Raw genomic sequence first — 6000 nt, 5'->3', positions numbered from 1 at the left:
AGTGTGTAAGCTTCTGGTCCTTGTTTGGTGCCATTCTGTAAGCTTCTAAACTACACCAAATAAAACTTTTTATTAAAATAAAAATTTAATTTTTAAAGAATAAAAATAAAATAAAATGAACTTACTAATGTTGGGATTTGTGAAAAAATGTACTAAGACTATGCTGCTTGATAAGTTTACATCCTAAGATTGCTCTCTCGAGTTTTACAAGAAACCAGTTACAGTAACTCAACACATCAAAAAATGTTACTAACAGCAGTGAATAATTAACACCAACTGCGTCTTTTCGATAGTCTCCCAGTCTAACTGCCACTGCCATTTCTGAGAATTACACAATCTGTATGAGTGCGTGTATGCACACTAACATAACGCTTTCAGTAGGGAAAAGTTTGTTCCCATTGCAAGGATGATGTCATAAATATAATAAAAAATATAAAATACAAATAAAGTAACCGACACAATTAGGCCCTATGAGCCTAATTTAGTAAAAATTTAAAATGGTTACAAGTGTATATCGAGATATAGATAAAATGATTCAATAACATGGGCTCTTTAGAAAAGGAAGAATCATGGGATTACCTAATGGGCGTATCTACTATAGTGGTCTGGTTTACAAATTAATATATTCAACTCATAAAAGGTAGTTTGAATAAAGAGTAATAATAGATTATTAAAATTTTTTTTAATACAATAAAACTGATATATATACTAAGTAGAATTACATGGACATTTTACAATATAAATAATATAATAATAAGACTGATTAATATTGATTTATCACAAAAAAAGTTATATATAGCACAAGATACCAAACCAAGTTGACAACTTTTATTTTACTCATAAGATAACATCACATTATGACAGTAATACTATTAACACCTAATATAATAATAATCACTTAATAAAAAATAACAGAATGTTTCTTACATTTAAATTAACTTATTAACTATACTAAATTCCTGTAAATTAATTATGAAATGTATTTTTAATACTTTCAACTTTTAACATAAATCTAAACACTTTCTTTTTTTACACAAATAATATTGAATTATTTTTTTAATAAATACTAATTCTAAACAAAGTAAAATTATTTATTTATATAAAAACATTTCTTTAAAATCAATTACGCTTTTCTCTGGAATAAAAAATAATATATATATATATTTATTTAAATTAAATTTTTTGTAGTCCATATTTCTTGTGTTTGTAAATCCTAGCTAATTACAAAATATAAACTTATTCAGCCGCTACACAAGAACAGAAATAAAGAACACTTACCTACTTTTCTCTTTCCATCAAAGTGCTTACAGCCTAAGCCCACCTTCAGTAATATTTTTACAAAACTTTTTTTTCTCTTTTCACATTTACATTTTTGATAAGTTAACATTTTTATTTAAAAATCTTAACTTATATAAATGCGAAGAGAAAAACAAAAATTTTAAAAACATTACTGAAGATAGGTTTAGGCCTGAAAGCACTTTGACAAAAAGAGAAAAGTATGGTAAGAGTGTTCTTTATTTCTGTAATTGTGGAGCGGTTGAACAAGTTTTATTTTGTAATTAGATATATATATACATATATATACAATTTTTTTAGAAATATATTTTTTTTGTTTAAAACTTATTAATTACTGCTTAACAGAGATTTATCACTTTTGGGTTAAATAATAAATTTGAAATGAAGATTTTATAACAAACCTCTAGCTCTTTAATCAGATTTTAAAAATTAGAGGAAATTATTTTTATAAAATCTTTAAAACTTTTTATGATATAACCTTCTCCCTCAGATTCAGTGAATTACATATTGCCTTTTGTTTATTAACTAAAACGAGTGCGGGCAGGCTTTTATTGTGCACAGTGCGTAGTATTATAACTATAAAACTAGCACGTTGAATACTGCATTATATTGTTAGTAAAAAGGGAATGGCAGAACTACAAAGGCACTACATTATCTGTCTAACTGCACCTGGACAAAAAGCAGTATTCTGGTCTAACATTATCTGGACATCACTTGTCCATCAGATTACAAGTCATGAAGTCATCATAAACAAGTTGTTTTTACACTAAATATAGCATTAAATAACTTTTGAATTATCAGAGTATTTTTGGAATAACGAGGAAAATAGTTGACAATTTTACCATTTTTAAGATTAAGCGCTTCAATCTTTTAGTAAAATTAAATATTAAACTTATTTTTAACATTTTACAGTTAGATAACAATTATTTATAGTTACCGTGTTGAATATTTTTTAACTATTTGACTAATTCTTAATTGCAAATTAAATGTAAAAAAATATTTTCTCTTAAATTTTTTTCTAGGGCTTCATCTCCATCTTGATACTTTTGTATCCCAGTAAATTATAGGATGTTACATTTCCAACAAAATTTATTAAAATTTTTCTTTTGGTACATATTAGGGAGACTAAGAAAATAGATTAAATGAAACAGTCACTGGAAGAAAAAATTTCATTAAAATATATTATATGTATAGAAAATTCGAATTGTACAAAAAAAAAAAAAATTAATAGGCAATGGTCCTTCAATATTTTACAGCGATCAATTCCTGAAAAAGTACTATTTCTTACCATGAACTTCTTCAGTAATGCAATTTTTCAATAATATAGATTTTCTGTCTTTTGCAACCACATTATAACAGGGTTCTACTTTATTCACAATTAATTATAGTCAAAAAGACTTTATTCAGTACAATAAATTATCTAACAGTACTGTACCCTATAATCTAATAGCATAAAATATAATTATTTTAATCAATTTTTATTTTAAGTGTATTTATAAAGACTGGTGTTAGGAAAATTACCATGTAGTTTCATAGACGTCTGCACATACAGATTTCTTGAGTATATGTGCAAAGGGAGAATTGTGGAACCGGTTTGAAAATGGTTTGATCCATGTGAACAGTGTATCCCACATGTCCAAAAAATTGTCAGGATTGAATAACATTGTAAAGTCTTTACACAGAAAGAAATTCAAACAATTTCCCAAGCTGTTTGCAGTTTCGTGGGTAAAACTGTATGTAAGAACATGAAACATTCACGTCATGAGATATTAGAATCTAATAATTATACAGAACCAGGAATATTTAATCAGATAATCTGGTTCTTGGAGATAATAAGAATAATAAGGCTGTGAATGAATGAAAAAGCGAAAATTGAACTTAATACCGGTTCGTTGATGAACACATTCTTTATTGAAACGAAATTGATGAAGACCGTCAAAAAGTGATGGGAAGTAAAGCCCATTTATGGAAGTTATTTGTAGCTATATTCATATGGATCAGTGGATTACCCGATAGTACTAATTAGATAATTTAAAGTATGTTTTAACTCCCTTAGTATATACAAAGTCTAAACTCATCAAAGAACTGAAAGATTTCATCCTGCAGGCTCACGGTTTTGGGTAATTAACATACCAGATCAAAACACAAGAACTTCTGAAAAAATTGATATGGAGCTGTTGGTTCTCGATTTTAATTAAAAATGTGCTTGGGCTCTCAAATTACCACGCCTAGTGTTCACTATTTTACGAACTTAGAAAGCTTGACCTTCCAAAACAGCGACCACCCAAGAGCTGAGTGATCTAGATAAAGAATAACTGTCTAGATTTACGCAGAAAAGTTTTGAGCCACAAAAAACTAAAACCAAATTTTATATTAGTGGTGTGAAAACAAACAAAATTATTGATACTAGTCAAAAAACTCACAGCAGAGCCAAGAAAATCTACCATATTCATCCAAAATATAGTACAGTATACTTACACTACCTCAGCATTTATACAACTTCAATTTAAAGAAATGAAAATCTTTGAATAAATACATCAAAATAATGGAACTAAGAGCTACACTACTAGATAAATCAAGGCCAACATAAGTTGATATTGCTGAAAAGCTGAATGTTAGGTCCCTGAAAATCTTATTTCCCATTTTGGTGATACTCCCTGACCAGTTAGTCCCAAGAACTCTCAGCCAATCCCTGTTTTTTATGTTTTTATGGCGATACCTTAAACCTTACAAATCAAAATTTTTCCACAAGACCTCAAAAACTAAGGATGAATCGCCAGAGATAATCCACCATGGAATTTTAAGTGTTTGATGTCCTTTAAAGAGTTTTGGACAGAAAATTTTGTGCAGAATATGCAAAAGCACATAGGCGTAGAAGGAGAAGCTTGCTGCATACAATCAGATAATCAGTGAGAAAATCTACCAGATTTATGCTTTTAAAATACATATATTACATGGATATAATGTCTTTGAATGAAGAACCAAACGGTCATTCATGATGTGATCTGTATAATGTAACAATCAGAATAAGATATTTCTTTATCAGAAAATAAAAATCACTGTATGTCCAAAGTGCAGATTACATGCAAATAGAAATTATATAATTTATAATAGAAAATATTTATTTGTTGATCAGATTATTTGTTGTATAAAATTTAGATACAGAAAGGTAAAAAAAAAAGTTTACAAACTATGTTACATAGAATTCATTTTCCTGCAAAAAATTGAATTTGAAGCATTCAACTTAGATAAGCACAGTAGTAATTTCTAGTTATTTTGTTGAAGAAATTAAAGGGAATTTCACCTTATTGACATGAGAAACAACATCATATCAACAGTAAATAATAAGAATCATCCAAAAAGTTCTGTGAAAATAACAATTAAGATGGTTTAGGCAGGCGCATAGGATAAATCAAATAGTGCAAAATTAAAAAATTCTTATTTAAAAGAATAAGTAAATTAATAAAATTATTAGAGAATATTTATTAATAAAAGGTTCAAATTCAGTTATTATTTCAGCTTTTATTCCCTCCTAACCTAGAGTCTGCAATTTTCAATGATACCAAGCAGCTATTACTAACTTAATTATAGTGATATGTATCATCTAATCTAATAGCAAATTATAAAAAATGGGGGTCATTATATTTTTCTAATTCATGGAAATTAACAAATACATTATTATCTATATGTCAAGAGTGTGATACCGAAGGGGTGATGGGGAGGGGGGATCTCTGAGTGCAGTCTATTATTTTGGTTGATTTTATATTTATATAATTATTTTGGAATTTTATTGTTTATTTTAGGAGGTCTGCACTTAATTTTCTTTATGAAAAGTTTTTTTTAAAAATCACATAATGTATATAGGGAAGCAACAGAGGGAGAATTCCTATCTGCTTCCAGGTTTCATATAAATGAATAGATATTTATATTTTTATTTAATTTTTTAATTTATTGTTATTCTCTAAAAATCAGACAACTAAATACAACTGCTGATTAACATCAACATATGGAAAAATGCTTTTTAACTTTTCATTAAAATTTGAACACAATGTTTTTGTCATAAGTTCAGTAAATAAAATTAGGTAAAAAGCTATAAAACAAGTTTATTAAAATAAAAATTAAACTGCGCTTTAAAATTTTTGAATTAAAGATTACTTTTTAAATATATGTGCAAGCGAGGGCAACATTAAAATCAATCGGTATTGTTTTGGCTTTGATTTAAATAAACTTACACTAAAATACAATAAATATTTCCATTAATCATTTTAAAAAATGTTGAAATTTTACAACACTAAATCATTTAAAAATAAAAAATGAAAGATAATGTTTTTAAAAATCTAATAATATTTATTTCTTTAACTTAAAAAGCATAATCTTACATCTTATTATAAAACAATTATACATTTTATGTATGTTATAAATAAATATAAGGTAATTATTAAATTTATGTAACTATATATTTTTGTAGATCATATTCTTAGTTAAAAAAAAATTGCTGTTAATATACAAAATGCAGTTTTGTACACACAGATAAAACAATTGCAACTTATGCTCATCAAGTAATTTATTTATTTGACACAAATATACATGAGAATCCAAGATTTAACATAATGTCTACAAATTCTTCCTTTCCATGTGCCTCCTATCTGAAATGAAACATCATTAAAAAAAAGTGCAAAAGGGTTAATTTAACAAACTATTGTA

At 26.8% G+C, this 6000-nt stretch overlaps 1 protein-coding gene across 9 annotated transcripts in view; it reads right to left on the bottom strand.

The window, feature by feature from the left end:
* Positions 1-672: 672 nt before the first annotated feature.
* Positions 673-6000, bottom strand: part of LOC142328448 (uncharacterized) — a 191911-nt gene continuing 186583 nt past the window's right edge. For 8 of the 9 annotated variants that reach the window (XM_075372223.1, XM_075372219.1, XM_075372225.1 and 5 more), the window contains one exon: positions 673-5942. The gene's annotated coding sequence lies outside the window, so the exon portion shown is untranslated. The remainder of the gene's footprint in view (positions 5943-6000) is intronic. The other variant, XM_075372220.1, reaches the window with a different exon arrangement.

Source organism: Lycorma delicatula, chromosome 7, assembly GCF_047948215.1.
Source record: "Lycorma delicatula isolate Av1 chromosome 7, ASM4794821v1, whole genome shotgun sequence".
NCBI classification, from domain to species: Eukaryota; Metazoa; Arthropoda; class Insecta; order Hemiptera; family Fulgoridae; genus Lycorma; species Lycorma delicatula.
This window is presented reverse-complemented; position numbering and strand designations above follow the sequence as displayed.